General features: G+C 46.4%; 2 non-coding genes across 2 annotated transcripts; both read right to left on the bottom strand.

Moving 5' to 3' along the window:
- Positions 1-3278: 3278 nt before the first annotated feature.
- On the bottom strand, positions 3279-3351 carry TRNAK-UUU. The gene has a single exon. It is a non-coding gene; the product is annotated as a tRNA-Lys (tRNA).
- Positions 3352-4521: 1170 nt separating this feature from the next.
- TRNAM-CAU lies at positions 4522-4593 on the bottom strand. The gene has a single exon. It is a non-coding gene; the product is annotated as a tRNA-Met (tRNA).
- Between the last annotated feature and the right edge of the window lie 5347 nt (positions 4594-9940).

Here is a 9940-nt window from a genome sequence, read left to right as displayed (position 1 = left end):
TCTGATTCTCAGGCCCTTTGACTCAGATTGAATTACGTGGATCTGGATGTCATGGACTGAATGTTTGTGTACCCCCAAATTCATATGTTGAAATCTTGATCCTCATTATGATGGTATTAGGATACGGATCCTTTGAGAGGTGATTAGGTCATGAGTTAGTCCCTACTGAATAGGATTAGTGACCTTTAAAAGAGACCCCAGAGAGCTCTCCTGTCCTTCTGCCCTGTGAGGACACAGTGAGAAGACAGTGGTGTATGAACCAGGAAGCTCCTATCAGGCAATTGAAGCTGCCAGCACCTTGATCTCAGACTGCTCAGCCTCTAAAACTACTGAGAAATAAATATCTGTTGTTTATAAGCCACCCAGTCTGTGGTCATTTGTCATAGTAGCCCCAGTGGACAAAGACAGAAGCATACATTTTTACAGCTTTGGAAAAATAGTTTACCATAACCTCAAATAGTTAAGCATTTATGTAACCTAATAAATCAACAGTCTGGCTTCTAGGAAGGTACTCACGAGATATACATGCATTCTTTGTTTTCTTGAGCTTTGCTTTATTCCTTTTTTAGTTTTTTACAAACTGCAACCCTGTGTCGAGTGAGTTTGCTGGCGCCATTTTTCCAATGGCACTTGCTCATTTCATGTCCTGTGTCACACTTTGGTAATTTTGACAATATTTCAAATTCTTTCATTACTGTTGTATTTGTGATTAGTGATTTGGGATGCTACTGTTGTCATTGTTTAGGGGGGGGCATGAACTGCCCAAATAAGAGAGTGAATTTAATTCATGTATGTTATGTATGTTCTGATAGCTCCATCCACTGGCCTCTCCCTCCCCTTGGGGCTTTGTATTCCCTGAGATTCAACTATGTTGAACTTAGGCCAATTAGTAACCCTACAATGGCCTCTAATTGTTCAAGTGAAAAGGAGGAATGGCATGTCTCTCTCTTTACATCAAAAGCTAGAAATGGTCAAGTTTAGTGAGGAGGGCACATCGAAAGCCAAGATAGGCTGAAAGCCCAGTCTCTTGTGCCAAACGATTGGCCAACTTGTGAATGCAAAGGAAAAGTTCTTGAAGGAAATTAAAAGCGTATTCCAGTGGATACACAAATGATAAGAAAGTAAACCGGCCTTATCGCTGATATGGAGAAAGTTTGAGTGGTCTGGATAGAAGATCAAACCAGCCACAGCATTTCCTGAAGCTGAAGCTGCATCAGGAGCAAGGCCTTGACTCTTCAATTCTAGGAATGTTGTTCCTGAACTATTTATCACAGGGATCCCTGGGTGGCGCAGCGGTTTGGCAAAGTTTGATCTTTCCACCTGTGGTTTGAAATGCATTCTCTATCATATGCTAAATGTCCTTATGTGATCTGGTTTCTTTCTGGACTTTGTATTTTATTGCACTGAGCCATTTGTCTATTCATTTGTGAGCACCACAATTTGATACATTCAAGTGTCTAAAAATACTTAAAATTCAGAAAATATGGTAAGCAAACAAAAATACCTGACAAATTAGGGGGAAGGAGGGGAGAAGGAAAGAGTATTTGCAATACTTATCACAGATAAAGGTTAATATCTCTGATATAGAGAGATAAACAATTAATGATTGGGGGAAAAAAAGCCAAAACTTCATAGTAAAATAGTCAAAAGATGTTAATAGATAATCATTTTAAAGATAGAAAAAAGCAATTATACATATGAATATGTGTCCAAACTCTCTAATAGATAAAGAAATGAAAATTGACAGCAAACTGAGGTGCCATTTTTCTTCTATCAGATTTGCAAAAATTAAAAAGTATGTCCATGCTCTGGGGAACAGGCATTGATTTCTTGCTGGTGGGAATGCAAATTGATACAACCATTATGGAGGGGAATTTGTTTGTTTGTTTGTTGTTTGTTTTTTGGAGGGGAATTTGGATATATCTAACAAGATTACATAGGCATTCATCACTTCTGCCAACCCCAAATCTAGTGATTTACCCTGAAAATCTACCTTCAACAGAATGAAAATACACATGTTCCTATTTATTTGTTGCAGCATTGTTTGTAATTGCAAACAACCTAAAAACTCATATTTTTAGGTTGAAAGTGGTTAAATAAATTGTTACTTCCACACAATGGAGTAATTATGCAGCTGTAAAAATATTTAAAAAGAACAGAAAAGATCTCTAAGAACTGACAAGCAATATCTAGGATCTGTCATTAAGTGAAAAAATTAAATGCAAATCAACATCAATAGTATGCTATGTTTAGCCCAAGAAAGAAGAGGACATTTAAAAATTATGATCCTGCTTGTTTATTCAAAAGGAGATGCGGGAAGGATAAACCAGAAACTGCAGAGACTGATGACCTGCAGAGAGTTGGTGGGGTGAGTGGAGAGAGACAGCAGGAAGAAATAGGAGAGAACCACCAGGGTGAGTGACATTTCTCCGAGTATATCTCTTTGCATAGTTTTGACTTTTAGAATGGTTTTTCATTTTCATGTGTGTACAAAAATAATAAGATACACAAGGACAGGGTAGAGATTAAAACTGCACACACCTGATTATTTCAAATTAACAATATAACAGCAAAGAAGGAAAACTGATATGATGAACTTCAGTGCCATATTTATACTTCATATCATCAGACTAAAAACATGCAGAATCACAAAAACTGAATTCTCAGGACCTTTGTTTCACAGCCAGGTGGTTTAACACTCTGTCCATGGAAATCATACACTAGGAGCCCATGATCAGGGTCTTTAACCATAATCCAAATCCCTGGATAACAACAGAAATTTTTTAAATGTAAAGACAAAAAAGGCAGCTAAAACCATTTCAAAATGTGTTTGCACATTATGTCTTTTACTGAGGCTTTGAAGATGCCACGGATTTTCTATGTAGGAAGAGTGCCTCCAAACCGTGGGGAGCCTCAGAGCCAGACTGGGCAGAGCCACTACTCCCTTAAATTCTTGTCAGGCCCACCTAGATTGCCACCCCCACCCCCCACCTCCGTCACTCCAAGATTAATGAATCACATCAAGGGAATTTTAAAATGACTGTCTTAATAATTGTGTCACTTGTGTCCTATTTTTACGTTATGCCCTTTTCCGGTTCCTCTTGGAAATCTGGGAACGTGATTTACTTAATATTGAGAAGAGGTCATTAATGAAAAGCTAGAATGTAAGCCATTTTGGGGATGTGCCTCTGTTGGGCTGTGATGGATACCCCAACTCCGGAAATGTTCTCAATGCGCTCCACTTACCTAGACGGAACTGAAATAAAATACCTGGTTAACGCCTGAACAGGGACTTGAACCCTGGACCCTCAGATTAAAAGTCTGATGCTCTACCGACTGAGCTACTCAGGCCTCATGTTGGGGCTGCCGCATTCACTTTATAAAATGACTAGGAGCTCCAGGAAGCACGAGTTGCACTCGTGCTTAGAAGCTACTGGTGGTCTTTCAGGTGCGCGGGTCGACGCTGCAACGGAGCTCGGAGGCACTGAGCACTGCATTTCCTCCTTGCACGATTATTGGGTGGTATTTGCCCAATTCCTCCAAGGAGGAATTACAGGAAAGTGGCTCAGAACACGGTGGGATTTTTCTGGGGGAGGGAATGAATATTCCTGCAGGTAATGCTTGCAGAAGGAGCCCTTAGAGCCGGCCTTTCAGTGGACTCAGGTTCCGCGCCAGCTCAGCAGCAGGAAGAAGTGCCACTTCCACCAATGACTTTGGCAAGTGGGAAGAACTTCAGGGCAGCCATAAATTGGGTAAAGGATGAAGGTTGAGGCCCAAGGCAGGGGGTTCAATTCTTGCCGTTTTTTCTTTCGGAGTTAGGGGTTCCCGGGATGTTAATGGAAGAGCAACGGACAAACGTGACGCCCTCCCTTGAGAGGGGCTTCTGTCCCCCAGGGAAACGAACTCCCTGCAAACCCACCATGCTTGTCACTCCTCGCCTTCCGCCACGCTCCTGTCCTCCGCCGTCTCCCCGCCCCTCCCCCTGCACTCCCCTCTCCCCTGCCCACCCCACTTTGGCCAGTTCTGCCATTTCTGCCCACACCTGTCGGTCCTTCCAGGGGCGTGAGCCCTATACTGCGTGCCGCTCCCCGCCAACACACGGAATCCGCTTGTACCCACTTGTTCTATTTTTTCATTCCACGTTTTACCTGGAGCTGCATCCTGTTGTTGAAAGGCAGGATGGACCAGGTAGGTGAAAAGGCCTCTGTCCCTGCACATCTTCATTCCTTCACGAGACACGGTAGCAGCTTTGAGAAGGTGAAGGAGCCGGGAGTCAGTGCATATGGACAGTAAATAAGATGGTGCCTCGTTCCCCCAATATGTTATGAGATTTAAAAGTGTTGATGGAGACACAATTTTGAGGATTGCTCATTTTCAACGAGATCCGAAAGAGAAAAGAAATGTAAAGCAGTGGTATCGGTGTCATGAACGTTTGGGACTTGGCTTCCTCCACCTGCTGCTCTGCGGGATTTTTGGAACGTGAGAAAGGCGAGCTGATTTTGCGTTGTGAGTATAAAACGCTAGCAGAGGATGGTTTCGATCCATCGACCTCTGGGTTATGGGCCCAGCACGCTCCCGCTGCGCCACTCTGCTGCCTGCGAGGGAGGCCGCTTTGAATCTTACAAATTTGCATATGCACAGTCACCCCGGGGTGTCCACATCGCTTCCTCTTTTCCACCCTCCTCCTCTTCTGTCTTCCGCCCTAGGGCTGCTCCACATTTCCCTGTCACACGCTGCCTGTGAGGCATCTCTAAGACGTCCGCGCCTTTGCAAGCTGCTCGAGAAAAACCAGACCTGGAGCCCTTCCTCGGAAGCTCGGCGGTCACGGGTTAGGGCTTCCCGCTCGGATTTCCAGGGGCGGATTCAAAACTAAAATCTCCCGCGCCTCCACCCGCGCACTCGCCGACCCACAGCTCGGCCGCCCGGCCCTCCGCGACCCGAGCAGGACCAGGGCGGGGCAGAGCCTGGGTCCCGAGCTCCGTGGGGGCGACGGCCCGCGCGGGGGCCGGGGGGCGGGGTGGGGATGGGGCGATAGCCCCGCAGGACAGAGGGGCGGGGGGGGGGGGCAGGACAGAGTGAGGTCCCTGCGGAGGCGGGGCGACCGGGGCGGGAGGTGCGGGGAGACTCCTTGCGGCAGGCAGGACTGGTGGACCCGTCACTCGCAGGGGTGCGGGGAAGTGGGCGGTCCTAGACTCGCGGGAGGCTCGGTGCCCTCCTCCTCGGCAATGGGACGTCCTGCCTCCTAGAAGTCTCCTGTTTCTAGTCTCGACACTGAGCAGGTGTGTGTGAGAGAGTCTATGAGTGCGTTGTGACCACCTGATCTAGGGACCTTCGAGGAGGAAACAGGACCAGGTCGCTTTCTAGTTATGTCCCTGGACTCGCTTTTGTCAGCGAAGCCGGTTTCTTCCGGACAAAGAATTCTACAAAGCTGTTCTAAAGCTTTTCCATCTCCTCGTTTCTTAGCTAACACCTGTTGCCTGCGCCTTCCTAATTGTCCCGCTCAGAGACTGTCTTTTCTTTCTCCCGCCTTCCAAAGGTAGCCCCAGGGCATCCTTGAAAAAACTAGCGGTCTCTTACGCAAAAGTATCTGAAACAACCTCTCAGTCCGTGCAGATAGTTTCCATTCCTCCTCCGGGCACTTGGCCTTACAGCTATTAGATCCCCAGATGATCTTACCTTGCTGGAATCTTTGTTCACACCTGAGCCCTTGGCCACCTGTTGCCTATGTATTCAAAACCAGGCTTCTCTCCTTTCAGCTTCATGGTTATCCTTCATATTCATCTATATGATTCGATTTCTCTAAAGTTAAAAAGAAAAAAAAGTCTTGAAGGCAGAAGGTGCTCTGTATTGGAGAGGTAATATTTTTAAATGGATTTTACAAAGACAAGTTATCAATATTCCACACTTCAGGAACCAGATATCATTGTTCTCCCAAGGGCAGAGAGAACATCAATCTCTTGAGATGAACCTGGCCGCCAATATTCCGAAACCAGAAACGTGATCTTCATTGCATAAAGTCCAGCCTCAGGAAATTCTGATTGATTCTTTTTCTGAGCTGTTCTTCCCTTCTCAATCTTCCCTCTGAAATCTGTGGGCTACATCCTTCTCTTTTTCACTTTCTCTGCTACAGAATCTGCAGAATTTGTGTTGACCTCCTAAGACAGAAGCCATGGGGTCATGGCTTCCCCCAGACGGTTTCACTCCCAATAACCCCCCAGCTGCACTAACAGAACAAAAGAGAAGCACTGGCCTCTGGTCCTGTGAGCCAGTAACCTCAGTTCCTGGGAGCCCCCCCCCCCCCCCCACCCAGGAACACCTAGAGAGGGAGGCTGGAAGTGCAGTGAGGCAGAGCTGTGGCTCAGGTTTGTGGTCTTGAGAGCGACCCTCTACAAAACCTTCAAAAACTCACGGCAGATGTTCCTATTCCAGAAAAATTAACCTGAGTCCTTGTGGGTTGCTCCCTCTTTGTGGGCATTTATTTAGCTGGAGTTGAGGCATATACCACAAATTGCTCATTTCTATCGCTCACTCCTCACTGCCTCATCTTTAGCTTCAAAATTGTCTTTCAATTTCTATTCAGAAACATAAACATCTTACTTTATGTAGAAGGCCCGCTGCTGGAGGAGCCATAGAGGACATTCCATCACCAGAAGGACCAAGCTGTTATTGGTGAGATATATGAAATCTTTGACATTGTGTTCATATTATATTTTTTAAAGTCAAGTTTTTAGCTTTTTGTCCTATTGATGACACCAATATGTTCTGAAAGCTTAAAAGACAGAAAAAGAAGTCCTGACTGAGATGTCAAGTGCGTCTTGACAGAGTACATGACCCAAGGTGGGCTGGCGATTGTGAAATTTGAAAAAAAAAAAATTAGTTAGCCAAAAAGAAAAAAAATTAGTTAGCCAAAAAGTTAGCCAAAAAGCCAAAAAGACTGAGAACACATTTTCTAGGTATTTGGAAGACAGGATACCATAGTTCAGAAAAGGCAATGGAGCAGGGAATTTGGGTTGTTGCAAAACTGTAGTGATGTCAGGGGTAGTAAATGGAAATGTGAAGGCCAACAGTCTCTTGAGCAGCTGTAACTTGTTGCATGGTTTGCTAGGGAAAGTACCTACATAATTCTATGTTTTTGAAGATTTATTTATTTATTCACGAGAGACTCACAGAGAGAGGCAGAGACACAGGCAGAGGGAGAAGCAGGTTCCCTGTGGGGAGCCTGATGCGGGACTCTGTCCCAGGACCCCGGATCATGACCTGAGCCAAAGGCAGCTGCTCAACCACTGAGCCATCCAGGAGTCCCCATAAATTCTTTTTAATCCCTTGAGAATCTCAAGAAAGGAATTATTCCCTAAACTTACAGATGAAGGAAATGTTCACAGATGGCCAAAATACTATAAAACATCACATACCACACTTTTGTAAGTGATGGAGCTTGAGTTCAGACATACAAAGCTGATTAAAGGCCCTCACGTTTTTCTACTACTTTGCAGGGCCTTTAAAACAGTATTTTATGTTGTCAGTATGAAGACCAAACCAAAACAGAACAATTCCTGCTGCTGGCAGTGCATACAAACTGTTTGCATATAGCTGTTTGCCAGGGCCTACCGGTTTGGATTGTCCTTGTGGGAAATGAAAGGGTTCTGAAAGTCATTAATTTAGGGGAATAACTGAGAACGGTTCTATGGGGCTGCATGGAGCATGAACATTGGATGAACGCCTGTCCTACACCTTAACCAAGGTAGGAGAGATTAAAACACACAGAGACACAACTTTTTTTTTCTTGACTCAGTAGAGATATTAAACCAAGTCTTTCATGCTGCCATGTTATATCTTATGTCCTATAATAACGCCTGCCCTTTCCCTTCACATCACTGGTCCCTCTGCAGGCCGACAGAATGGAAGGGGGAAGAAGGTGAGAAAGAGAAGGGGAGGGGAGGAACAGGAAAGGAGAGGAAGGAGGGGAGGCAGAAAGAAGTGATGGAAGTGGGGAGACCTTGGCTTGCGTAGTGATATTCAAGACTGCGTGGTGCCCTTGCAGGAACCATCCAGATGCTGAAAATACAGGTGTATACTGGGACTATTTCAGGCCCCCCAGAGTCTGATCTCACACTAATAGAACTTGTTGGGATGAAGTACTGTGAGGTATCGTGGTGGGAGGGTCTGTGGCTCTGAGGGGAGAGGCCCAGAGAGGCGGTGGTGCCACCCAGTGCCCACCAGACCTGCATCCCTAGCCCCGCACCCCTCAGGCCAGTCTTGCAAGGCCTGGCCCGCAGGGATGGGAGGCAGTGGGAAGAAGACCTCAGACTCCAGGGCGGCGACCATCCCATCGCCAACTTGCAGTTTCCCTGCAGAGGCTGTTAGTCCCCACCTGTGGGTTTTGCAGGTGGTACAGGATGCTCCTGGGTTGACCCCTGGACCTGCTAGAATGACTCTCTGCTCTGCTCCTGGGTGGATGGTCTCTGATTCTTGACAGTTGTTACTGTACACAGGCCCCAAGTGTCATGTCAGGATGGAGCCAGATTCAAGCACCTGTTTACTGCCCTAGGGTTCTGTTCTCTGTACAGAGGTGTGGGTTCAAATCCCACTTCTGAAGGAGCTGTTTTGTTCTTGCCAAACTCCTTAAACGTGTTCATCTTTTGGTCCTAGGTCTCAGTCCTCCCCCTCCAGACTCCTCCCGCTCCCCTCTCCACCCCCCCTCTCCCAAAGCCCCATCTCAATCTCCCCTACCAGGGCAGCACCCTCCCCTGACCAGGCCCCTCCACGCAAATCCTCATCCTGCCCGCAATACATCAAGGGCATCTCTCATAACCCAACCCACAGCCGACAAATGAAAATCCTCCCCTAGAGAACCTGCGTGTGTCCACAGTCCTTCGGGCACATTTAACCATCTCGGAGCCACCGGTGACCCCTCTTCCTGGAGAAGAAGGCGGCAACAATTTCCATGGGAAGATCATGCCTTGCTCTGCCAACCTTGGTGACCTTAACAAAACCCAAAACCTGGGAACTCATCTTAAAAACAAGCACAACACAACAAAGATACAAGGTAACCAGAAAGGCCTCCCCTTGCTGGGAGAGACATCAGCCAGATTCTCTGGTCAGGAGGAAGATGCTACATTGTCCTCCTGGCCGCGGGGAAAGTGAAGGCCTGACCACGAGCAGGTGTAAGACGTAGGCTTTTTTGGGTGGTAGGTCAGGCGAAGAGGCTCCCACACATCTGTCCAAGGCTTTTCCACTGGGGAAACTCTTACTAGAGAACTGGTTCCCAAGTCAGGCTGGCTGCAAGCTGCTGAAAAATCAGTAGTCAGAGACAAATGATGGTGGGAAGGGAAAAGTGGCTTTAGTCAAGAAGCCAGCAACCTGGGAAGATGGTGGCCTAATGTCTCAGAGACAATTGCTCTGTCCAGGTGAAGCAGAGGGCAGTGAAGGGGCAGGCATGGGGATAGAGAGGAGACTACACGTAGGAAAAGTGGTTGCCCAGACTGCTACATATGTGGACGTGACCCTGCACAGACTTGCTGGACTGGAGGCAGCTGTTCTTGAAGACAGCCAGGCCTTGTCTTCTGGAAAAGCCTGGTCCTTCACTCCTCAAGCCAGTGGTCTGCAGATCCCAAGGAAAGTACGTGATTTCTGCTATAGACTTAGGTCAGCATAAGCTTGAATCAGGTTAATCGTTAAGACTGGTTGGAGTGGTGACAAAACTACTGGGAAATTCACTCCTTTTCCCCACAGAGAGAAACTGAAAGAAGCAAAAGAGAATCAATAATACAACCAGTAAAATCAATTTGCAGCATTTGTGTTTTTATGTTAGTGAGAAAGATCCACTGTAAGAGTAAATATATACATTTTCTGTTTTTTTTTTTTAAATCTTTTTAAGATTTTATTTATTCATGACAGACACAGAGAGAGAGGCAGAGACATCAGCAGAGGGAGAAGCAGG

Source organism: Vulpes lagopus, chromosome 10 (genome assembly GCF_018345385.1).
Source record: "Vulpes lagopus strain Blue_001 chromosome 10, ASM1834538v1, whole genome shotgun sequence".
Lineage (NCBI taxonomy): Eukaryota > Metazoa > Chordata > Mammalia > Carnivora > Canidae > Vulpes > Vulpes lagopus.
Note: the sequence above shows the minus strand (reverse complement) of the source record. Positions and strands in the feature narration are given on the sequence as shown.